At 42.4% G+C, this 26,685-nt stretch overlaps 1 protein-coding gene across 5 annotated transcripts in view; it reads left to right on the forward strand.

Annotated features, from left to right (window-relative positions):
- Nucleotides 1-23,808: 23,808 nt before the first annotated feature.
- The window catches only part of Frem1 (FRAS1 related extracellular matrix 1), a 151,461-nt gene continuing 148,584 nt past the window's right edge, over nucleotides 23,809-26,685 (forward strand). For 2 of the 5 annotated variants that reach the window (XM_076934719.1, XM_076934721.1), the window contains exon 1: nucleotides 23,809-24,219. The gene's annotated coding sequence lies outside the window, so the exon portion shown is untranslated. The remainder of the gene's footprint in view (nucleotides 24,220-26,685) is intronic. The other 3 variants (XM_076934720.1, XM_076934722.1, XM_034503655.2) reach the window with 2 other exon arrangements.

Below are 26,685 nucleotides of genomic sequence, written 5' to 3' on the forward strand. Positions count from 1 at the left end.
TCAATATATTTATTTTTGTTTGGGTTCTTGGGTTCAGTGAAATACTTTTAAATCATAGTGTATCAGTTTGGAAGCCTGGGTTTTGTTTGGAAGCCTGGGTTTTGTATGTTGGTGTAGCACTGTGCTGTACAACTCTACTGCAGCTGGCTTGCCCTTCCTCCTGACAATGGGATCTGTTCTGTGTTTATCAGGGCTATAATGAGTAGAGTTCCTAGGGCTGTTTTTGCACACGTCTCTTCTGTGGCTGCATATGTACTCAATTCTCTTGGTTGTGTATCCAGGAGTGGAATTACTATTTATAGAATAGGTGCAACTGGAGAAGCTAACACATGTGGACAATCAACATTGTGCATGGGATGGAAAATATGTCACTTATTGACTTGGATAAATATTTTAATTGCTTTGAACCTTAGATAGATAATGCATACACTGTGCATGTATGCCTTGATGAATAAAGTATAAAGAGAAGGAACACAAAATATATGAAGATCATAGGATATAAAGAGCGTAGGATCTGGGAGACAGAAAAGCATTTCCTACATAGAAGCGTTGGTAGTAGAGAGAAGACAGCAATAGAATCTCCAAACGCACTACTGGGCAGACCTGTCTCAGTTCCCTTTCATCTTTGAAAGAAAGTCCGAAAATGGCCACAAGAGCCTCCCTTCTACAGGATTTTAGATCCCCACCCCCGAGATTCTGATTTAACTTTGTAAGGTGGGTCAGGGTATCTGTTTTCTCTGATCTTTCCCATGATGTTAACTGTGAGCCACCGCTCAGCTCACCCCACAGATATCTCCATTTGCTAGTGTTCCAATGAGTTGAGTCTGCTGAGTGACTTCTTGACCCTTCGCTGGGCTGATCATCCCATCAGCTGCACTTCAGACTCTGAGGATGATGTGTTTTCTCAGCTCCACTCTGTTCCTCATGCTTGTCTCCTAAATCCTAGCCTGATTGCTTAGTGAGGTGTCCACGCTACCAAACTGTTGCCTAATTTCAGCACAGTCAAGTTGTTTCAACTGCCACCTTATTAGTCTTTTCTCCTTTGTTTTTCCTTTTTTCACTTAAAATAAATACAAATATGGCAAACCCCTCCATCCTCTGGCAGCTGGTACTGGCACGCCTGGCTGATCTTACCTTCAAGGTGCAGCTCATACTGGCAGACTGTTGAAAGTTGTGACTTAAGGAGCATCTGGCTTTTTTCTGTCTCTGCGTCTATTTCCAAATTTTATCTTCCCTATTAGTTATCAATGTATAATATGTAGACATAGGTGGGAAGTTTGAAGAGGTGTATATAATGACTCAAGATGGCAACAACCTTTGTGTGTGTGTGGTTCTCCCATTACACAGCCCATGTGGTTTCTCAGCCCCAGCCATCCCTATAAGAATGACCCTCGTTACCCTGCTTTTAACGTCTGTTGTCCATATGTCAGAGAAACAAGATCAAACCTGATGAAAAAAATTGGGCAAAAAAAAAAAAAAAAAATGGCCATTGGGCTTATAGAATTGTTCAATTTTGTTTATAAGGAAAATGCAAATAGATACTTAACACTGTAAATAAGCAATTCAAAAGCTTGGAAACATGCTTTCCCAGAGAGGCAGAGGAGTGACAAGCTGGCTCTACATTGCTAATGAAAGCATAAAATGGCATACTGTACAGATGGAATCTGGAGATGCCCAGACACACTACAGATGTGTTCATAGTTTAAACAATAACCCACTACAAGAAGTTTAAAGATTTATCTTAGCATGAGAAGACATATGTGCATGAGGTTATTCATTGTGGCATTATTCACAAGTATGAAATATTGGAAATATTCAAACATCATAAGCCATGGAACATCATTAATTCTTTCAGTATGGAAAGTATCAAAATGAATGATGTTTCGCTGAGTTTATTCTTCTGGAGAGTTTTGACTTTTGGTATTATGATAGAATTTTTATTTAGTTCCAAAATAATTAAATCAACAAAAATGTGGAGAAGGCAAGGGCCAAGAAGGATAGTTTTGTTTGGAGTTAGGCTGCATTTGGAGATATTGGTGTAAATATCAATACCAGTATACCACTACACACACTATGTGTATACTCATTCATACTGTATAAGCAGATAGATAGCTATACATGTACATTACGTATATAGGTATATCTGCATACAAATATGTGAATAGGTACACACATTTCTTTTTAAAAATAATTTATTTATTCACTTTATATCCCAATCACAGCCTACCCTCCCTTCTCTCCTCCCAGCTCCACCCTCACAAATCCCTCTCTCCATCTCCTCAGAGAAGGGAAAGTCCCCCTTGGGTACCATTCTACCCTGGGGCATCTAGTTGGAGCAGGACTAAGCATATCCTCTTCCACTTTGGGCCAACCAGGCGGTCCAGTGAGTGGAAGGGGATCCAATGGCAGGGAACAAAGTAAGAGACAGTCTCTCTCCCCTTCCAATTGTTAGGAGACCCACATGAAGACCAAGCTGCACATCTGCCACAAACATGCAGGAGCTCTAGGTTCAGTCTCTACCCCCACAGGCCCAGGTTCATTAACTCTGGAGGTCTTCCTGTGGTGGTCTTAACCCCTCTGGCTCACTCAATCTATCGTCCACTCTTCTGCAAGACTCCCCAACCTCTACCAGCATCGGGGAGATAAAATCAAGATGGCCCTGGAACATCTTCACTAAAAGGAGTGAGTTTGAACTTACAGAGAATGGCAACCAGTATCAGCACTCTCCAGATACAGAGGATCAGTAGGATGGATGGAAACCTATAAAGTGTGGAGGATACAGGAGTCATTTGTGATACCCGTGACAGTTTCCTATAAGAAGCTATTTCAAAATAGTTTCTATAGTTTTAAAAAAGAAATAACATTACTCATAGTATTATTATAAAGACTAGAGGAAATAATCTTTTAAAAAGGGTTAGTACAGAGCTCAATACAGAAGGGAAGATTTAATTGGCAGCCACCATTAACACTGATATTAATAGAAACATGTTAATATTTGGTTAGTATATTAATTGATTCCAACATAAATATATTAATATGAATATAGACATTAATTTTAATATCTGTTTTATATAATATTGATCTATATTGATAATATCAATAGCATGGATATATTAAACCATAATATAAATATATTAATATCTATTATTGAAGCAAATAATTTTTTGAAAACATATTATTTAATTTTTGTATTGTTTGAGAACTTCATACCTGCATACAATGTATTTTCATCAAATCCACCCTGTTTCAGGTTTGCTATTGCTGCAATGAAACACTAGAACCAAAGTAATTTGCGGAGGAAAGAGTTTATTTGGCTTACGTTTCTACACTGCTGTTTGTCACTGAAGGAAGTCAGGACAGGAACTCAAACAGGGAAGGAACCTGGAGGCAAAAGCTGACGCAGAGGTCATGGAGGATGCTGCTTACTGGCTTGTTCCTCATGGCTTGCTCAGCCTGTTTTCTTGTAGATCCCAAGACCAATAGCCCAGGGATGGCACCACCCACAGTGGGCTGGCTCTCCCCCATCAATAACTAATTAAGAAAATGCTGTACAGGCTTACCTAAAACCTGATCTTATGGAGGAATTTTCATGATCAGGGTTCCTTTCTCTCAGATGATATTAGCTTGTGCTACGTTGACATAAAACTATCCAGCACAACCCCTTATCCCCCCACCCCCTGTTCTTCTATCTTCCTTTACTACTCCACTTACTATTACCCTTGTGGATGAGTGTAGACCATGTATTGGAGCATGGAAAACCTCTAAGGGGCCACATTCCTGAAGAAAACTGACTGTCCCTACTCAACAACCATCCTCTGCCAATAGTGCTTCAGGTAGGGGTGGGACTACATAAGCCCCTCCAATCCATGCTGCTGTTATTTGGGCTGTTATTGGTCTTGTGTATGAAGTCTCAACTGTTGTGTGTTCATGAGAGAAATGGCCTCGTCATGTCTAGCAAATACTGTTTTGCTATAGTCCTCCACTACCTCAGTCTCTTATAATATTTCTGCTCCCTCTTCCACCATGATCCCTGAGCCCTGAGGGGAAGGAGTAAGGTGTCTCATTTAAGGCCGAGAAGGCCAAAGTCTCTTATTCTCTGCACACTGAAAGGTTATCTATTAGTCAAGTATCTTTATTAATCATCATCTACTGTAAAATGAAACTTTCTGATGAAAGTTGGAGATGCACTAATCTATGGGTATAAAGATGAGAACATGGGGGTGTAATTCATTACAAGGTTCATTTAGCAGAAGTGTAGTGTCTGTTCTCATCTAGGGCCTATGATTTAGCCAGCCACAGTTTGGAGACCAGTAAATGGTATCATGTAAGAGTTTTAACTTAACAAGCAGAAGGTAGTTGGGTTCCCCCCATAACGTTTGTGCTGTCTGTTGGACCAGTGGGCATATCTTGCCAAACAGTTTGACATTGTGATTCTTAGGATTCACAGCTGAGTAAGAGTGTTGATTATTTTTCTATTCCAGCAGTGTGCATAGAACTTTCTAGCATCATCAAAGCTACCCAGTAGAGATGAGGCTTCCAGTTGGCACCAGCTTGACTCCTCCATGTCCTATGACCGAAGTATGTGGTGTATTCAACAAGAAGGCCTTGCCGTTAAGGTTTGAGAGTATCCAAGATTAATGGCAACAGCCCATGTTTGAGAGTTTTAGGGGATTCCTAAAGATAACCCAACAACTCAAAAAGCGATATCTTGCACTAGGCTTTTTATTTGATGTCCTACCAGTGTCTGGAAGATGTATTGTCCTTGTACTGAAGGGTAACTCTACTTGAACTCCTTTTTCCTCCCACATGGATGAATTCTATGCCCCAAATCCACATGGTACACAAGTTGTCTATAGACATTCACGTAACCACCATGGCATGAATGCTCATGCTTCTACATATATGCAAACACAGATAAATAAACATAATAATTTCATTTTAAAAGTGTGGGACGGTTTGTTATTTGCAGATATATTACAATTTATTTTTCCTATTTTAGCTGCTTATGTTATTTGTAATTTTGTTTTAATGAACAAATAATACCCTCATGGTAACACTATATGTAAAATTGTTTATACATTTTTACTCTTTTTTATAGCAGTATAAGACAGGGTCTTTGAAGGGATTTTGCTAGATCAGAGATCCAGATGACTTAAGGAATTTGTAGTCTGTGCTGGAGTCAAGCGTCTCCCCTGAGGGGTTCTGGTTTGCTCTTATCTCTCTGGGCATGTCTGTTATCTTCCCACACCAACAGTGTGACTGTCACCGCACTCTTCTGAAGACCATGGTTTTCAGAAATTAAACAGTTCCTGAGTAGAAGAACTTCACAAAAGCCATAAAGCAAAGAAAAGCAGAACTTAAGTTAAGCCAGTAAGCAGCGGCCAGCAAGCACCATTATGTAACGGGGTCTTCCTAATGCCAGATACAGAGACAAACTGTAACCCATCAAACATTTGCTTTCCTTTCTTCTCCAATCTCCCCTGTCACTTCTTGTGTTTCTTCCCTTGAGCTTGCCTAATTGACGAATCACTGCTTGCTCAGGCAGTCTCTTAAGAAGAAATCTTACTGTGGCTCAGTTTATCTTTTTTAGTGCACAAGAAATTTGATATACTAAATGCTTAAGAAATATGAGTTTTAAATTTATCATTGCAAACTAACAGTGTTTCCCAAAGCAACAATTGATAATAATATGATAAATAAAATGATATGTGTCTGGTTACACATAGTATCCCTTCATGTGAGTCAGGAGAATATTGTCCATGTTCAGAAAGTCAGTTTCCTTGGAGGTTGTCCATTGTCTTGGGACTAGAATCCGTGCCCTCAGTGACCGCGGCTTCCTGAGGAACAGAAGGGAAAGGTCTGCTGGCCATATGAATGCATGCCGGGTGCCTGACTCCTTTCCTGCACATGCCTAGAGGCTACCACAGAGCAGATCCTGCATGTCAGAGTTGGAGCTAAGACTGAGACTTTAGATTCTGAAATAACAAGCTCATCATTTCTGCTGCAAACCAGAACTTAGATGTTTGAAAAGATGGGGCTGTTCCAAGTTTCTTTAAGTCAGCTCTCCCTGGATTGGGCGAATGACTACCGCACCAACCACACAGGAGATCAGTAGTGCAGTTTACAGACTGTTGTAAAGGAAAGTCATCTCCCCCAGCTCTGGCTCCTCATTGTAAAGCTGAATCAGTAGTTGTAAAAGTTCTAGTGATATAAAGTTTCAATGTTATTGAAAAGAAAAGTTTCTTATGGTGGGGAGGGGTTTGTATCTATTTATCGGTGCAGGAAGCAGTCACCATAAAATACTCTCTGTCTTGATAGAGAGCAGATGCTACACTCCCCCAAAACATACTCCGGAAGCGAGCCTGTGGGGCAGACTCTGCCATAAACGTCTGCAATGTTTATTCAGCCAAGATTTATGTTACAGTGAAATTAAGCCTGATTTTAAAGCACTCGCCATTTAATCAGTATTTATGCATACCAGTAAATAACCCACAATTTCAAATATGGGATGGAAGATTCTGTCATTTTTCACTGATTCCCAGACAGAGATCAGGCATGGCTTAACAAAAAAGCAATTCCAACCCTTGATAGTACCTTTTCTCTTAATTCTTAAGTTTTATTTTGCAAACAGGGGGGACATTCAACATTCATTGACACTGATGACTTCTTTCTTCTTTCTCTCTCCTTCCTGTTCTTTCTTTTCCTCATTTTCCTTCTCTTTTCTATTCTTTTTCACTTTCCATTGGTTCTTTGTGAATTTCACATCATGCACCCCAAACCCACTCACTTGCTCCTCTTCTCATATCCACCCTCCACCCATGCAACCTATCCCCAGACAGAGAAAAAAAGCTTGTGGCATCTGTAGTGTGTCACAGTGTGTCCCACGGCACACCCTTTTGTCCACATTTCTTTGTTCACAAATGTTCATCGTAATGACTCATCTACCCAGGTTTGGCACTGGCCTCTGGCTTCTGCTACTCTATCAATACTGGCACCTCACTGGGACTCCTCTCTGATATCCTGTTGTTGCCCTGTGTCATGGAGATCCTGTAGTTTTGGATCTGTAGGACCTGCTTCTTCATGCACTCTAGTTCATTGATGGGGTGGATGTTGGGGTAGGTCAATTCAGAGCCTTGGATCTGGGCCTGAGAGGTATCTGATCTTGTCACCCTACCTTTTTTTTTCTCTCTTTACCCTTGGTGGCTGGCTAATCAGCAACCCTTCTCTTCCCACACTCAGGGCAAGCTTTATCCTGCTGCCCAGGTGAGGTGCAGGGTCTGCTCTCCTGAGTGTTGTAGCTGGTGAGGGACATGCCCAGTTGTCATGACTGTGAGGCCAGCTCTCCAGATTGCCATAGATGGTAAGGAAGAAGGGATGGGGAGGAGAGAGCTCCACTGCCCAGTGGATAAGAGACAGGGTCGGCTCTCCCACACTTATGCCCTGGGGACAGCTTACCTGCAACCCACATATCCAGGGCCGCTGTGCTGCTCAGGTGAGGTACAGGGACTGCTTTTCCAAGTGCTTCAGCAGGTGATGGGCAGAGCCAGCTCTCCTGCCTACCGTAGGTGGCAACGGATGGGGGGGGGGGCATCTCTTGCTGCCCATGTCACTCTCCAGTAAACAAGATGCCATGCTCTCTCATGCTTCTGCCTTCAGTGCTGATGCTGCCAACCACCAGAGACAGCTCTACTGTCCTGTCCAGGTGAGGTGCAGGGCCTGCTCTCCCCCGTTTTATAGCAGGTGAGGGGCAGGGCCAGTTCTCATGATCCCAGGACCAGGCCTTCTGCCTGCTACAGGTGGTGAGGAGGTTATCTCTCTCCCATCCGTGCCACTGCACAGGAGATGAATGGTAGGGATAGCTCTCCTATGGCCATATCTTCAGGGCTGGCTCACCTGCAAGTCCCACAATGTGCAGGCCCCTCTCTCGAGTACTTCAGCTGGCTAGCATCAATGTCAGTTTTTCCATTCTATTGTCCCCCAGGTACCACTCTCTAATGATGTCCAGGTGAGGGCTGGGGCCAGTTCTGTATAGCCCTCAGACGTCAACATATCCTAGAGTGTCAGCCCAGACCAGAGACATCTGCCTGGCCTTTGCTGATAACAGACCCCTCCTGCTGCAGGGCAGTGAATCCAGATGTGGACCCTAGTGGTAGCATAGGCTAGGACCCCACCATGGTCCAGGTGGTATTATCAACTACTCACATCAGGCTGTTTCTCACTACCTCCGAGTCTCCAGTTCTGCCCCTCTTCTATGTGCTCGCATCCTTCTGTTTCTCTTTCTCTCCCACTTCTCTACCACTTACTTGTTTCTCTTAGTGGTACCAAGGGGTTTTGAGTGTCTGGAGTCATCTCAGGAGTGGTCCCAGGAGTGCTCTGCTCTGCTGTGCATTATGGTGCCAAGCAGAGGTCATCTGGGGCATGGTCTGTCTCTTCCAGGCCTGTGTGGCACCAGACCCATTTTTAGCTCAGGCTAGCTCACTGTCCTGGCTCTGTGGTGCTAGTCTGATAGTCATCTTGGGTTTGCTGCTTGCCCAGCTCCTCTGAGTGGCCCTATGTGAGGGTCGTCTGTCTCAGGTTCGATCCTGATGGTGGGGTGTGATCCCAGGTCAGGTTTTTCTAGTCTCCAGCTTACTCCCCATCCTGGGAGCCTGTCCATGTCTATGCAGTGCCAGACTGGTGCTGTGCCAGGCTAGCTCCCTTTCCAGGCTCCCTGGCAACAGAGTGGTGGTTGTCTCGGGTTTGCCTTTTTTCTCAGGGACTGTTAGGCTACTACGAACCATTCCAGTGTTCACAGGTCACTGAGCATCATAGCCTCTCTGGCACATACCGATGAACATGTGGCACAGCAGCTGCACATACTCTGAAGTCCAGGCTTTCTGGGACTCACTAAATAGCCCAGCTTGGTCTCACTGTTGTAACAATCTCTCTCAATTTCTAGAATATTCGATTTAGAAGCTTGGGGCACCAGGCCCTGCTTGATGACTTCTTTATAGTGAAGAGAGAGATTCAGTGGCATCTCTGCTACCCTAAAGAAGTGATGTTGGAGTGTCACAGACCCTTCTGGAAACCTGCAACTTCCCCTCACTCCACAACCATTCAGGAGTGGTTTAGCGTGGTACAGTCTGGGGACTGTGAAGGAGCATGGGAGGTTACATTTTCAAAGCTGGCTTTATGTCCTAAGGATCTGGGCACCACAGAGCCAAATTGATAATTGTGGCCAGGCTGAGGCAGGATAGAAAGACAGGAAAAGTTTGGGGGCCATGAAAACAAAAAGGAGGGAACTCATCCTGAAATCCTTTAAAGCCCTCTCAACAACAATTTGCAAATGCTTCAGGAATTTCTCCTTTCCTGGCTGTATACCTGCAGTTTTCTAGGAATCTTACTTAGACCAAGAACACACACCAAAACCCTTTTGCAACTCTAATGGCTCTTGGTTTTGTGAGTATAACCCCCTCATTTATCAAAAGTAGGGGCTTCTCATCTATGACTTGAGGGTCACCTAAAGGCTATGTATGGCTCGTGGTGAGATAATTAGGTCTGAGTCTTCTCTGAGGAGCACTTATCCATGGGGATGCCTATTCTCTGTGACTCTCCCTGGAGGAAGCCATGCCTTCATAGTCACTTGGGTGTGCTTAACTTTCTCTGACTTCACTTTGGATACTTCTACATGGGTAAATTGTATTTTGCAGTGGTGTGTCTCTCCTTTCACTTTTACCTGGGTCTGGTGACCAAATTCACATGGCTAGGCCAGTACTTTCATCCTCCAAGCCTTCTCACCAGCCTCCGAGTATTTGGTTTTTCAGTGTAAAATGCTTCCAGAAAAATTATCTCTTAAGGTACTTTCAGGTTTGGTGAAAACAGATTTTAGAGAGAAGAGGGTCTGAGAAAAAAAATATTAACAGAAGAACATCAGTTAAAATTTATGAAGTTTTGAAATATTTAACTCCAAACCCAACATAGGGGATATTTAGATAATACCCCTCCAATTTTGCTACACAGAGAGGACACTAGAAAGGGACACACAAATATCTGCATCCCAGTCTCAGTCTAGCTGGTCAGTGGCCACAGAGCATTGGCCACTCATCTTTTCTAGGTCAAGTTTCTTATTTGTAAATATTACCTGTCTACCTTAGAGTTTTGAACTCAATAAATTCATGAATACAAATATAAAATCATGCACCGTGTCATCATGTGTGAAATACAATAAATATATGCTCAATATTCCCTGAAGGAAAGTAATAACCCCTACTTTGAGTTTTGGTCACTGTACACATTTTGTTTTTATTCCATCTTTTCTTACAGTTACGACTGAAGACAGACTGTTGATCCAGAAGCCAATGATATGAGTGAACTGTAGGACACTTCCTCAGACCTCAAGCATGTTGACCCCAGTGTTGCTTTCTACGCTAAACAATTGTCCTGAAGAGCTTTGTTTATTAAGTTATGTCTCGTCGTGTCGCTATCTTAGAAAACAAATCATATATATATATATATATATATATATATATATATATATATATATATATTGATTTCAAAGGGACAACACTTCAATTGCTTGTACATATAAGTGTTTTTTAACAAACAGCAATGTTTTGAATGAAACTATTAAAAGTGGCATTTTTACATTTCTGCCAATCTCTTTAATGTTTGACTTAATTAGAAACAGCTGGATCCTCACATCTGCTTCTGCTTTCAATCTCTCATGATATCAAATGACACGAGGACTCTGGAAAATCACATTCTATACTCCTGAGAGAATGGGAACAAGGGCGAGAATATCTTAGTTTTAAAATGAAAACAACATTGTCCTCGTGGCTCTCTGGATGGCCTTGGAGAACCTGAGTGTGTGACGCTATAGCAAATGTGCAGAACTCCTGACAGACTAAGCAGGGTCAAACTTGGAAGTGTGTTTTAATCCTCTTTAAAGGACTTGAAGGTAAAAATTATAACTAGCTTATGACCAAGCAGTTTTAGTCTCAAAAATATACTTAGGAGAAATCAGTGCATAAAGCTCAAAAAAAAAAAAAAAGTTCACAATAAGCTTATTTACCATGGCTACAAACTGGAGCAACTCAAATGCCCACCAACAGAAAACACATAATGAACCATTGAATATCCATACAGTAATATTTCACACAGTAGTATGAAATGATTTGTTTGTGAAAACCATGTATGGCTCTCACAGATTTCATGTTAATTGAAAGAAGCCAGATCGAGGCAACCCAGTATAGTGCATGACTGTATGTATACAAAATTCAAGACTGGACAAAAAGACCTATTGTGCTTGAAGACAGAAGAGTGGTCACCTCTGTGAGTATGTCTGAGGCTATTAATCAGACAGGGAAATGAGGGAAATTTCTGGGTTTCTGGGAATGTCCTTGATCTTGATCTAGATGATGCTCATGCAAGTATAGAGGAGTGTGTAAGTGCACCAATCTCTGCACTTGAGATTCACACCAATCTCTGCACTTGAGATTCGCATGTTTTGCCTTATACACATTGCATATCAGAATATGCATGTAGAAATCCTATAGGACATTTTAAACTTGCAGTAGGGAGGACATTTTGCTCCTTAGAATTTCAAGCTATTGAAATTTCCCCTCTAAGAACACGACTGCTGTTGGTAATTTGTGTTTATAATGTGTTTATTCTGCTGCATCTATGATTACTTTACACATACTGACTAAGCTAATTGCAGTTGATCCTCAATTCAAAGGTTACAAATGACTGTTTAGTCAAATTGTTCTATTTGCAATTCATGTCAAACCCTGGAGATGTACAAAGGAAAAGCTGCACTGTATATGCCTGGGAATTGAGATTCAGAAAGATAGAAGCGCAATTTTCAAACGCCTAAGTTTTCCCTCAACCCTAGGCCCTCTGACCTGTGCTGCCTCTGCTGCCATGCATGGTGAACTTGCTCAAACTATTGATCTTTTTAAGTTTCTCAGTTATGAGCAAATGATATTTTAGGCTGAAGATAGACCCAGACATGAAAATCAACCTCAGAGATCCTGACAGATCCATAGCTGCCCTGTGGCTCAGCAGATTAGGGCAGTAGTGGTCTTACATGAATAGAAGGCTCCTTGATATCACTCTAGATGGAAATGCTCAGGCTGGACAGCTCCTTCTCGTCCTACCAGAGGGGAATTAGAAACATATTGTAAAGGTGCATCCCAGAAATATCAGCTCATTGGGATACTGCTCCAATGAAAGGGCCAGAATTTATATTTCAATTCTGTCATCATCATTTCTGAGAATATGAGTATATTTCTGGGGTTTGAATTTCTCTCCTTTAAGATGAAGAAGACCCATGTGACTAGTTTATTGCTGATGGCCCCTAAAATTCAGAATGCAGTCTAAACTAGGCCTCAGAGGAAGTACCTTGTAGAAATACAGGTATGTCATTGACTTTCCTGTTTGCAGTAAAACCAATAACTAAAGTGTTTTATAAAGATCACACAAGCCAATGTCAATGAAATAACACGGAAAACAGAAACAAATGGAAAACTTTATGTGTACTATTTGCAACAAGCAGCGTTATGTACACTATTTGCAGTAATCTACATTATGTATACTATTTGCAATAAGCAATGCTATATATACTATTTGTAGCAAGCAATTTAAGCAAGTGCCCACCTGAGACAGGTCATACAGGTGCACTGAATCAACAGTATTGCTCATTGGGTGCTGTGGTCGCACATCTAAAATGACCAGTTGTGGTGACATATACCTCTAATCCCAGTAGTTGGGAGGGTGTGGTAGTAGGATCAAATGTTTGACACTAGCTTGAGATGCTCTCTCTATCTATATCTATATCTATATCTATATCTATATCTATATCTATATCTATATCTATATCTATATCTATATCTATATCTATATCTATCTATCTATCTATCTATCTATCTATCTATCTATCTATCTATCTAAATATGTTGCTGAGCCACAGGGCAGCTATGGATCTGTCACACACACGTATATGTATATATGTATACATATATGCAAGTGTGTGTGTATGTGTGTCTCAAACCCTAAGTCAGGGTTTGAACTAAGACTTAACAAAACATTTGCTATTCTATTAACAATAGTGAGAAATTAAATTTAAATTTTTGGCTATTTAAGATTATAAAAACACAGGACAAACCCTCATTTGTTCAAAGACACTATAACAGAAATTGAGGGACATAACAGTTTGACAGAAAAACATGGGCTTCACCAGTAATAAATCTTTATTCCATACACAATGGCAGTGGGCAAAAAAAAAAAAAAAAAAAAAAAAAAAAAAAAAAGCCTAGAATGACATTGTTCTAATGTGACATAGAAAGAAAACCTTGTAAAGTTAATGTTTGTCTTGAAATTTTAGGGAGATGAAGTTTCTTGGATCCATTCCTGTCTTTTAGATCCCTGGTAATCCCATGGGTAGTGATAGCTGATGTGAAGAAGGGGCCACAGAATATTTTAGTCTATGCGACTGATGGTGATGTATAACTAAAAGTCCTGCTGGATTCAGGTCCAGGAATTCTAAAGAGGCTTCTGATACCTTCCTTGAAAATGAATGAGTCATGACTGGAAATTGTGGTGTCAGCACACTTCCCAGGCATCTGGAGAGCCCATCACTGTCACTCGCTGAAATGCCCTGGAGGCACTAGAATAAGAGAAACAGAAGGCGTCAGGAGATCTCCATCATTTTTCAGTGACAGGGTCTGTTAGAGGAGGAAATCGGGTGCTAAGAAAATGCTGAGTTGGTTTGTCATTATCCTGACTGTAAAACTCCCAAAAGAAAAGATCAAGCTCCTCAGAAAACAGTAGGCTTGACGAGATGCTGGAAGAAGCACAGTCACGGTGCATTGTGGGAGACTGAGTCTGACTGCTAGGGTGAGTGTTTATCAGGGCTGAGAGAGCAGAGCGTGCCCTAAGAATTAGCAGGGGCTGGTATATAAGGACGGTTGACTGCAGCCACACTCATTGCTGCAAAATCACATCTGCATCACATCAAAATCATCATCATGAGCTAGGGGCATGGGTCTTACTCTAGATTGAGTGGTCTATACAATGAAAAACTGTCTTCAGCTTACAGATTCTAGTGGCTTTCTTATGCCATTAAGGCAAAGACTAAAGACTCTCCATGTTGTAGTTTGAATTAGAATGTCCTCCAGAGGCTCAGGTTTTTGAATACTTGGTCCCTAATTGGTGCGACTGTTTGGGTTTAAGAAGTGTGGCCTTACTGGAGGTTGGTGTTCTGCTTTCAACGCCCTCTTGGCCCGCCCAGTTCACTCTCTTTCTCCTGATTGTGGTTTGAGATGTGAACTCTCACCTGTCCCTGCTGCCATGCCTGCTGCCACAATTCCATGACAGTTTCTTATCCCTCAGGAACTGTGAGCCCAAATAACTCACTTTTCTATAAGTAGCCTTGCTCATGGTGTTTCGTTACAATAGAAAGTAGCTAATATACTCCCCAAATCTAAATATTGACTGTCTTTTTGCTTTATGCTTCATTGACACATCACTCCTTGTAGTTTTCTGCTGGGAGCAAACTTCAGGTATCAGTTCTTTTGACTTTAGCAGTAGACACTGCTAGTTAAATAACCTGTCTTCCTCTCTATATCTGTCTCTTCCCATCCTTTCCTTCTGAATGAGTCCTGGCAGTTGGGTCCTTAGGGAAGTCATCTCTGGATGCTCTCCTAGTGTTCTGGTTGCTCAGGAGTCTATCTTTGCCCTTCCTTTGCTGCCTGTGCACACACTATCATGTTATTATATAAGGTTACATAAGGCCATTTTTTTTGCAAGTGTGAGATATACTACATGTCTTTTCATAATAACATATAGATACAGAATATGATGAATTCCATTTTGCAGCTAAGGAAACAGAGAAGCAATTTACCAAGATAAATACTTGTTGTGTAGCTGGGATTCCAATCCCAGCTGAAAGGCCTACAGCCTAGAAGCCTAAAACCTGGGACTTTGTGCTCCAGCACACAGTGATCTGCATGAGGAAGTGGGGCTGGAGAAGGTTTAGGCATTCTCAGGAACAAGAAATAGGGCCACTGTTTTACTCACTAAGTTCCCCTAATCCCCCTTGTTCCTCAGAGACTTTTATTCTCTGAGGAAGACAAGAGACAGAAACCAAGCAAGAAATTTAGGGATAAGGGCCTCAATTTTTGTCCTTGGCCAGAAGCCTTGCTTCTATTCTGGCTAAGGACCAGAAATGACAGAAATATTGGAGACTCTGGTCCTTGATGTGGTTCCCAAATAATTTAAAGGCCTCAGTTGTCAAGCGGGCATTGTTACAGTAGCCACAGATCCCACTGAAGCTTTAGACTGTACTTCCCATGTCTCTGCCAATACTAAGAAAGTAATCATCAGCGTTGCTCCCCCTTGGGCTTTCTGGTCAAATAGTCATTATGATCTGTTCCAAATATTAGAACATTGTATATTATTGTCTCCTCCCTTAAGAGTTAATCCAAATGGGCCTGGCAGTCACCTAGTAAAGAGGAGCACCCCCAGGGAGGCTGACTAATCTCATGACATGCTATGGCTATGGGAGGAGTAATTATCCCTTTAATGAGATAATATACTCATTTTTTTCCTGAATGACCCCATCACATCCCCTACAGACTCCTGTAGGACTTTCATCATCATGTAGCATCTCTTAGTTAGGGTCTCTATTGCTGCAGTGAAACATCATGACCAAAAAGAAAGTCGGGGAAGAAAAGGTTTATTCAGCTTGTACTTCCATATTGCTGTTCATCATTGACAAAACTCAAGACAGGAACTCAAATAGAGCAGATTTCCAGAGGCAGGATCTGGTGCAGAGGCCATGGAGGAGTGCTGCTTACTGGCTTGCTCTCCATGGCTTGCTCAGCCTGCTTTCTTATAGAACTCAGGACAACTAGCCCAGGGATTGCACCACTCACAACAATCTGGGCCCTCCCCCATCAATCATAAATAAAGAAAATTCTCTACAGGCTTGCCTATATTCTGGTCTTATGGAAGCATTTTCTCAATTGAAGTGTCTTCCATTCAGATAACTCTGGTTTGTGTGTCAAGTTGACATAAGACTAGCCAGTGCAAGCACTACAGAGCCCAGCACCTCTGAATTACTTAGAGAAAAATGTTATTTTTTCCTCTGTTTTTAGTTCTGTTTCTCTTTTGGATACTGATCAAATTCTAAGCATGCTTTTCCTGACACCCTGGGCTTTCTCACCCTTTTTCTAGACCACCCCAACTTCTACCAGTGGCTGCTCACCAACCTTCACTGCTGAGCTTTCTGGATTTCTTGGACATTAACTAAAAAGACAAGGCTTTCTCTTCTCTGCTTAACTACCTTTCTCCTCCCAGCTGCCAAAAATCATATCTTGCCTGCTCTGTTCTTTCAAAGCAAATAAAACTGTATTCAGTTCTCTTGTGGATACATTTCTAGATTATTTTATTAATAAGACTAAGAACCCCAAAATGTTTGTTTATCTATAAAGTTTAGGATCCACAAGTGAGAGAAACTCGTGATATTTGTTATTCTGTATCTGACATAATACACACTTAATGTGATTATCTCCAGTTGCATCCATTTTACTGCAAATACGTATCTTCATCTTCTTTATGTCTGAAAGATTCCATCATGTATATATTCCAATATATATTCAATTACATATATTTCAAGACACACACTATATCTCTCTATATTTATATCTAGTTGTTGGGCACCTACGTTGGTTCTATAATGGCCATTGTGAACAGTGCCACAGTAAACATTGACAGGCAAGTATTTGGGGACATGCTAATTTGGAGTCTTGTGGTACATACCCAGGAGTGGCACAGCTGGGTCACATGGGAGATGTATTGTTAGTTTTTGTGTAGGGCCTCTATACTGATTTCCATATAGGCTGGGCTACTTTACATTCTCACCAGCCATGGAGAGTGTCCCCTTTTGTCTGCCTTCTCATCAGCAATTATCTTTAATTGTTTCCTTGAAGTCTGCTAGTCTGGCTGGGGTGAAAAGGAACCTCCATGTCGTTTTAATTTACATTTTTCTGCCAGCTAATGAGGTTAACATTTTAAATATGTTTATTAGCTATTTGCACTTCAGCCTTTGGGTACTGTCTGACTCTTTATTGGTCCATTTGTTGGGTATTTGTTTTTTATTAAAGATTTATTTTTTGTTTTTAAGTTTGTGTGTGTGTGTGTCGTGTGTGTGTGTGTGTGTGTGTGTGTGTGTGTGTTGTATGCAGGTAAGTGCTTGTGGGTGCAGTCGACCATGGAGGCCAGAAGAGGGCAGAGTATCAGATCCCTTGAACCACATGCTCTATCTCCAACAACTTCTGCCCCTTCCCAACCTGCTCTGTAGTCTCACCTAAATTCTTGCTTGATTTGTAAGATTCTTGAGAGCAGGCACTGGTTTCAATCATCCCTTCTGTTTCACCTATCAGCAATCTCTGTCTTAATGTTCATTAACCCCCCCAGGGAGAGGGCAGCACTTTGGGTTTCTTGGAAGGCACAGCCAATATCTGGTTTCAGCCTCATTTTTTTTTTTTTTTTCAGATAAGTCCATGGCTGAGTCAATAGACTTGTGCCATTTACATCTTAGATAGTAATAATAATAAAAATAACATTTAAAAAGCACCAAGAGCCAGTAAGCAGACTCCCTACTTTAGAGGTATGCTAAGGTGCACTGGGAAACACAACACAGCTCCTGGTTGTAAGCTCTGGGAAGACCAGATCGCTTCCATGCCACACGAGCATGGTTTAAATGAAAGACACTTTCAAATTAAACACTCCATGTCGCCTTTGGAACATTTTCCTATAAAGATGGAGATTTAAAAAGATACCTAATGGAGTTTTTATATTTCTAAATAAAATCAGCTCAATGCTCGAATTTTAAGCTATGTTCAAGTTAACTGCTAATGAGAGAAATGCATGGCCTATTTTACCTGCAGTTTTGCTGGCACATGTCTGAGAGTTGTCTGAGCTCTGCTATCCATTTTCTTTGCTGTTTTCCTGCCAGTGTCAATTCTATAATTTCTTATTTACTGAAAAATGCTGCCATATAAAATAGTGCTTCTTAACCTTTGCCGTCAAACAACCCTTTCACAGGGGTCGAATATCAGATATCCTGAATATCAGATATTTACATTACGACTCATAATAGTAGCAAAATTCTGGTTATGAAGTAGTAACAAGTATTTTATAGTTGGGTGTTGGAAGAGCGGCTATCATCTTTGCAGCCATCTCGAGCCATATACCCTGACAAGAGACTTGTTTTTCAACAGCCTACAACAGCTGAGCACACTCTGATAAACATCTTGTTTTTCCCACATAGCTTGTTTTGCTGTTTAGTGACCCCAGCTGCAAGGCACACGTGGTATCCACACCTGCAAGGCACGTGGCAAAGCGTATAAATACCCCTGACTTCCCTTCAATAAAGGAGACTTGAGGCTTGATCAGAACCTCTGTCTTGTCTCCATTCTTCGCGTCTCTTCCCCTTCATCCCCCCTCTCTCTCTTGCTAGACCCTGACCTGCGGACCAGAGGATGGGACACAGTGGCCCCCAAGCCGGGTAGTGTGGGTCACCACAACACGAACCATATTGAAGAGTCTCAGCATTAACAAGGTTGAGAACCACCGATGTAAAACATTAATATTTAGTGTTATTTCTCTAAGAGTTAGTAGTCACAGGTATATATCAGTACCATGGGCTTTTACATGTTGATCTGATAGCTAAAAATTTTGCTGAACACTTTATTAGGTCAATCGGTGATTTTTGAGTATTTTACATAAACACTCACTTATTTGAGAAATGACAAAAGATTTATTTTTTCCTTGATTCCCTTAGGCACCTTTTTCCTTCTTATGTTGTTTAGGTTTTTCTAGGCTGTGTTGAGCTGTAGAAATTGTGGTAATATCGTTATCAATGTGTCAACATTCTGCTGGTGACAAGACACCCAGGATAAACAGCTTAACGGAGGAGGCTCCTAGTCTCAGAGGCTGTTGGGCTCTGTTGATTTTAGGCTGTGACAGCAGAGAGTATCATGATGGGGCAGAAGAAGAAAGAGAAAGCAGAGACACACATGGTCTCAATATCACCCTTGAGAGCATCCCCCCTCCCAGAGCCCCTCCCCCAGCCCCCAGACCTAACATCCTCCAATTAGCATCCTCCCTGAAAGGTTCCAGTGCCTTCCAGTAGTGCCATATGCTGGCCACCAAGCATTTAACACATGGACTCCTTGAGGTCAGTTGTGGTTTACAAGGGGTCAAGGCTGCATGGCCAGCTGGCAGCTAAATTTGATGATATGTAAGACTCTCCTACATGGTGCTAGTTCTGGTGGTATGAAAGCTGGAAAATCGAAGAGTTCATGGAGAAAGGCTGAGACTTGGTACCATGGGATAGGGATCAGAGTCCCCAGAGTAAGCCCAGGAGAGGCCATTGGTGAAGGTATAGCCTCAGCTTCAGTGTAGACCAGCATCTTGGAGGTGTTAGAACTGTGGGATGACCGTCAAGGATAGTAGCAACTTTGGCATGGAGCCTACCACTTAAAACATGCTGTACATGGTGGGCAGAGCCTGAGAAGTCCAGCTGCCTGAATTCTTTGGAGCCCAGAAGATCATTAGCCTGAGAAGTCGGACACTGAGTTATTTACACAGTTGGAGTTTGCATTTGATTTGATTTCTCACTGTGCCCTGGTTCTTCCTTCTTGGAGATAGAAAGTATTTAACTTGTTTTTTATTTTTTAGAAGCCAAGAGACTTGGGGCATTTAAAAAAGACACTGTTAATTTCACCATTAATTAATTTATTTATTCACTTTATATCACTTTACCTTTCTCCTCCTAGTCCCCTGACCACACGGCCCCTCCACCCCATCCCTCTCTGTGTGTGTCCCTCCTTCTCTCTTCTCTTTCTTTAAAGAAGAAACTAGTTACAGTGTCTTTGTAACCTGTAATCATGCCAGTTTCTAAGTTGTATCATGTGTTTTCTTGTTCTGACAAAAATGTTAAAGGCACAGTGTGTTGATTTAATTTTTCAGCCCATTCATTGAAAAACTACTATTTGCCACAGATGGCTTAGTCCCCCTGCCTTTAAAACTCATAGACAAATATAAAAGCACAGGGTGAATGCCTTGTGGTGGGTTTAAGTAAATTTATGGCCTTCTACAATGGCAGATAGAAAATCTTTCCAAGGGGGACAATCAGGTTTTAGGGCATCCCCTTCACTTCTGAGAAGGGGAATATTCCTCCCTGGGAACCAACCCACCCTGGCACCTCAAGTCACTGTGGAACTAGGTATATCCATTCCTACTGAGGCCAGACAAGACAGCCCAGTTAGGGGAATAGGATCCACAGGTAGGTAACAGGGTAAGTCTTCATTCCAGTTGTTGGGGGACCTGTATGAAGACCAAGCTGTACATCTGCTACATATGTGCAGGGGACCTAGGTCCAGCCTTGGATGCTTTTTGGTTGGGGTTCAGCCTTTGGGAATGCCCAAGGGTCCAGGTTAGTTGACTCTGTTGGTCTTCTTGTAGAGTCCCTATCTTCTCTGGATTCTTCCATCCTTCCTCCCAACTCTGCCACAGGACTTCCTGAACTCTGTCTAATGCTGGCTGTGGGTCTCTGCATCTGTTTTGTTCAGCTGCTGGGTGGAGCCTCTCAGAGGACAGCTCTGCTAGACTCTTGTCTGCGAATCCAGGCTGACAGAAACAAACATGGTCTGAGGTTCCAAGGTAGTTGAAGGAGGAAGGCAGGCTGCAATGTGTCCTTGTTGATCCTCTGAGGGCAGCTTAGCACCCCCCCCCCCCATACACAAATTGGCAGGGGTTGCTACTGAATTCATTTTATGTCAGTCTCACACAAGTCACCTGTGTATCCAGGCAAGCAGTATCAACAATAATTAGACTTTAAAAAATATTGAAAAATTTAAAGACTGTGGGGCTTTTAAAAATGTGTAATATGTTTTAGATTAGCATTAGTGTAAGATCTTATGAACAAACAGAAAACGAAAGGCTATGACTAAATAGCGATGCATTTGGATATCAAGTTGACAACAGATCAGTTGTACTGTTTAGTGCTTTGTCAATTTGACACAAGCTAGAATTGTCTGGGAAAGGGAACCTCAATGGGGAAAATGTCTCCACCAGATGGGCTTGTCTGGCTTGCAGGTGAGTCTATGTGGCATTGTCTCCATTAATGATTGGTGGGGAGGACCCAGTCCACTGTTGATGGTAACACATCTGGGGACGTATAAGAAAGGCAGCCGAACATGAGCCCAAGGATAAGCCTGAAAGCATCAATCCTCCCTGACTTCTGCTGCCGTTCCTGCCTCCAGTTTTCTGCCCTGACTTTCCTTCATGATGGACTGCAAGCTCTGAGATGAAATAAACCTCCCTTGTTCCCACCCCCAGGTTGCAATAGAAAGCAAACTAGAATACCTGCTCACGCTAAATTAAAATATTTTCAGCAAAAACCCCTTACTTCATAAACTGGCTGATCCTAAAGTTCTTTCTAGTGTTGAAGTCAGGAGTCCTGGTAAAGCCTGACCTGGGGACCTTAAACATCTAGGATAACACCTCACAGTGCTAGTATGGCAGAGCAGAGCTGTGCCTCTGTCCCTCACCACTAACATGCCACTCTCCTGTAAGGGACAGGTTATATTTTTCTAGCCAAGGGTAAAACTAAAGTGTGTTTGTTCTGACATTAAGCTAGCAGCCGTCTTTCGGAGGAACACTCTGCTGTTCCCTTGGCTGTTTTAGTAAACATCTGGGTTTTGCGTTTTAACTTGTTCAAAGAATATCGACTGACTAAGATAGTCAATAGTTTCATTTCTGCCGGCCCCTATTCTTTTATGGATGATATAAGAGAATTATTTAGTTAAATAGTACTTCAGATTTCAGGATGTTTTAACCATCTTTACTGTCTGTTCTAGGCTCAGCAAGCCTGACCTGTATAATTAGCTATGATTTGTTTTTTTTCAACCTTAGGATACTAAAAAAATTTTCCCATAGAAGTTTTCTGAAGTATTTGTGTCTCTAGGCTAATGCAAATCCCGTTTGGCCCCAGTGTTAGGAAAAGCACATGCATACAAACACATATAGGATAGTTGGTGTTTTGTTTCTGTTTTTGTCAAGTGGACTCTGCATCTCAACTATTAGCATCTAAAACCATATCCATTTCTTCGGTGGTGAGATCGTCACAACCTGGAAACTTTTCAATTCCATTTGAAGGCAAAATTACCCCGCCATGCTCCTTCCCCACTACCATGGTGGCCTGCCCTCCTGCCCTTTCAGTGAGCTCACGTGTGCTACCTTGTTTCTGTGCCTGTATTTGTTCATGTTTATTACCTTGTTTCTGTATTTGTTTATATTTATTACCTTGTATTTGTTTTGTGTTTGTTATCGTATTTATGTTTATTACTTTATATTGGTATTTTTTCATTGTGTTTGCCCATGTTTGTTACCTTGGTTTTGTTTTTATATTCTGTATTGTATTTGTTTATGTTTATTACCTTGTATTGCTTTTGTATTGTACTTATATTTTTTGATCGCACTTACCTTATAAAGAGCCTGCTTACTCCTCAAGTCTCACACACTCACACTCACACTCACCGCACTGCAGTGGAAGCAAAGGCTTCTTGAGAATCTCAGCGACTTCCTGCTAAGTGCTGTGCACTTGTATTAAGGATGTTTCTACAAAGCATGGTTTAAAAAGCAGAAGAATTGTTCCTCTCTCTTCTTTTGCATCATTTTAAAATTCTTTTCTTCTTTATTGGCCTTCCCTAGCTCCCCACCCCCTTACCCTTCTGCTCTTGTAATTTTCCCTTCTTTCACACCCCTGCTTCTCAAATAGGGAAGATTGGCAATGATGTCGGAACATCCATGTACAATTGGACTGACCTATTTTTAAATTTGCACATTTTATCATAATAAATAATGCGGCTCGTGATTAATTGTGGCACCTGTATACCATGTGCCTTGTGTTCATTCCTTCCCACACCCTCTCTTGTCTCCCCACCCCCATCCTCAAACTACCCCTTGTGTTGTGTCTTCTGGGTTTGCACCCCCTTTTGCTTTGAACTGAGTTTTCAACAAGTCTGCACATGCTGTTTCCCATAGAGAGGTCCTGCTCCAGCTTCCAATGATGGCTCCTTGAGACGTACAATCAGAATGTGGACTGCTGTTTCTTCTGGTGGAAATAAACTACAAGGAAGCAGTTTGTTATATAGTTGTTAAGCAACTAGCCAAAAGAATCACTGTCGGAGAGGGTACCCCTTGGTGCAGAGACCTGAACTGGCAGACAGATGAAATACTTCATAAATGAAGAGCTGAGTTGTTTTTTTTTTTTTTTTTTTTTTTAAATTATTATTATTACAAGTTAGGCTCCTAGAATCTAGATCTATTCTTGCACCTTTTCCTTTAAATACTACGACAAAAGTTCAAAAGGGCCAGTCCCCTCCCCCACCCCTTCTCAAAGCTGAGCGTGACCTCCGAATTTACATATCTCTTAGAGCTGGAACTGCTTCCAGGAAAAAAGGTGCAGGAAAAGGTGTGTTTGAAGAGTCTGTGTGAGTGTGTATGTGTTCCTGCAGCATGAGTCTTTGTGCACGGGTGTCAGTGAATCTTGCCTCTCTCTCTCTCTCTCTCTCTCTCTCTCTCTCTGTGTGTGTGTGTGTGTGTGTGTGTGTGTGTGTGTGTGTGTGTGTGTGTTTGCTGCTGTCGGGAGAGACTGCTTTAGCTGAGCCAAGGCTAATAGTGGGGAAGGAAGCTGGGAAGAAAAGCACCCGACCTATTAACAAAGGCTCAGTTTTGTCCCTGCTGACCAACCAGCAGAAGGGATGGGAGCTGAGGCTCCCCGCCAGGGAGGTCGGGCTCCCTGCAAACAGTTGCAGGCATCCTTGCCACGCCTTCCTTAACACGCCCTTCTCTGGAGAGTCCAGAAACTTGGCACTGGGGAAGTAAGTTTTCAACGCCACAGCAGCGGCATTGGAGGAGACCTGCACACAGGGTGTTTGGGGTCTCCAATTCTCTACTTATTTGTTTGTGTGGGTTAATGGGTTTTTAGTACACACAAAGCCTAAACTCAGCTGACTTGAACGACTGGAATTTCAGCTCTCCTCCTTGAATGGGATGTTTTTGCTTCCTCTTCCTCTGACCACTCTTTAAGCCTGATTACCAGGTCAGCGTCCAGCCCTCCACCTCCAAGGGTGGCCAGCTCTTGGCTTGGAAAGAAGACCACTACTTGTAAGTATCTGTTTCCCGTGATTGTTTGCTCTTGGCTGTGAAGGTTCTGTTAGCAGAGTGTTCCAGAGGTGGGCAGCTGTGAGCAGCAGTGAGCAAAGGCTGCCTGGCAGCTTGCAAAACTTTAAATCTGTTAACTCAGAAGGCGGGCACTTGCATGTTACCAAACCAAATGCCAAGGATGGAATTGGCTTCCCCGCCTCCACGTAACTTCTGATTCCACCCGCAGGGGCACTCATCAAGGAAATAACCGCTTTACATTTCTGTGAAAATTTCCCAGAAGTTAGAGTATTTATTTTCTCTTAGCTAAAGGAAATGGCGAAAAGAAGAGATGCAAAATTACCAGGACAGATAATATCCTGAGGGTCGAAAGGTCTAGACCATGGGTGGTCTCTGGGAACCTTTGCACAGCCTAATTACATTTAGATATGCTGTTTTAAAGTGTGAGTCTTGGTTTGTGGTGATGAAAGGCAGTGATAGGAGGCAAAGAGTCATTGTTCTGAAGTGTGCTTGGTGTTAGGCTGAGCTGTGGTCCAGAGACTTCACTGCTATAGTAATTTTGGGGAGTTTTCATCCAGGACACAGAGGTCACTTACGAGGCTTTTAGTTTCTGGGTTCTGTTTTGTTTTATTTACTACGGCATCCAGTGTTGATGAGTGATGTACATTACAAAGCTTAGAAAGAGCATTTCAAGGGCTAGTTAGTGTTCGTGGGTGGGAATGTTGCTAGAGAGATTAACCTTTTCAGGGCTGTTTGCAGACCCAAGGAGAGACCCAGCTGCTCCTCAAACTTCTGCACTGGAAAATCATGACCTTCCTGGATCTTCCAAAGCTCGAGAAGTTTCCTGTTAGCATCCCTTTGTGCCTGTCCACTTGATAAAATGCCTTCTGTGTTATTTTAGACACATCTGCTCTTACTCTTCGTTCTGGATCCTCAAAACTTAATGTAGATAGAATCCAGGCTAGTTGGGTCATCCAGCTGCAGGAGGATCACAAGTTCAAGGCTAGCTTGGGAAGCATAGCAGGGCCATCTTAGGAGGAGACAGAGAGAGGGCGAGACACACACACACACACACAGAGAGAGAGACAGAGAGAGAGAGAGAGAGAGAGAGAGAGAGAGAGAGAGAGAGACAGAGAGACAGAGAGAGAGACAGAGAGAGAGACAGAGAGAGAGACAGAGAGAGAGACAGAGAGACAGAGAGAGACAGAGAGAGACAGGCTGACTCTTTTGAAACTTGGTAAGAAGACAGATTTTTAGCTCCTACCGTCAAAGATTTTTAGACCCAATATGGGGCCACAGATCTCCTCAGGTCAGTCTGATGTAGACGACACAACACTGGAGTCAGCATTCTGTACGCTGCTCCTGGCAGTTAAGTTCTTGTCAGGCACTTGGTTAATATCAAACTTCATGTCCAAGTAGTAAGCCTGAGCTTCAGTTGATGCTGCACATGCTTTGGGTGCAACACAAACTTGCATTTTTGACTGTCAAACCAGGGCTTTCTAACCAGATTTCTCACCTCTTTCCCCTTGGTCTACCTCTTCGTTGCCGTGAGTGAAAGTGATTTGTATGCTGGTCATGGGGTACCACATTGTTAGGTGTTGGGCTGTACAGCCTGCCTGCCGCCTCACAGCTAAGCAAGGCTGGTCTTGGAAAGTCTCCTTTCTGGGGATGCTATTCACCCTCTGGGGATGCTGGGATGCTGGAGAGAGCTGGGCTGAAGGAAGCTGGGTTTCTTGGAACAGTGCTGGAGTCTATTCCTAGAAACCAAGTTTGTCTTAGGTCAACTACCAGTGACTAAGCATGAAGTGGCTCTCCATGCTGAAGTCGTCACGTGACAACATATGAAAGCCAGCACAGCCTCCAAACCCATCCCTGTGTTTTATGGCACTTGATGTTTACAGTAGAAAGTAAGCAAGTGTGCTTATCAAGGCCCCTTTCCTGTCTTCTCCTCATACCAGGCATAGCGCTTGTTCTGAAGCATTCCAAAATGAACAATATAAATGGTATGCTCAAGGTCCTTGTCCTCACAACGTTTCCAGTGAGCCTTAGACTAGCCACCTGAATGCCCCAAACCCTCCTTCCTCTGTTAATAAAAGGAGGTAGGTCCACTGAGTTTCCTCCCTTCTCTTCCACACTGGGGTCAAAAGCCAACCTTATTTACGAGCTGTACTCCCAGAGCCAAGTCTGGATATTGTTCTAACATTAACTGGCTCTGACTTCTAGATGGCGACATGAAGTATGAAATCTATTTTGTGGGGTAGGTAAGCATGAAGATTTAGTGCTTTTATTTAAAAATCTTAATTGTGTCTTCTAAAATTTACTCTCACAAAGACCAGGTTCACTCGTGCATTGAGTGAGACAAATGTCACCATATCAGAGCACACATCCACTCCTTTCCAGGGGATCAAGTAACTCCCTAGAAAGGCTCTCTTTCTGGGCCAGGTCATGCAGGGGGGCATGCTCTTATCT

This window comes from Arvicanthis niloticus, chromosome 5 (genome assembly GCF_011762505.2).
Source record: "Arvicanthis niloticus isolate mArvNil1 chromosome 5, mArvNil1.pat.X, whole genome shotgun sequence".
Lineage (NCBI taxonomy): Eukaryota > Metazoa > Chordata > Mammalia > Rodentia > Muridae > Arvicanthis > Arvicanthis niloticus.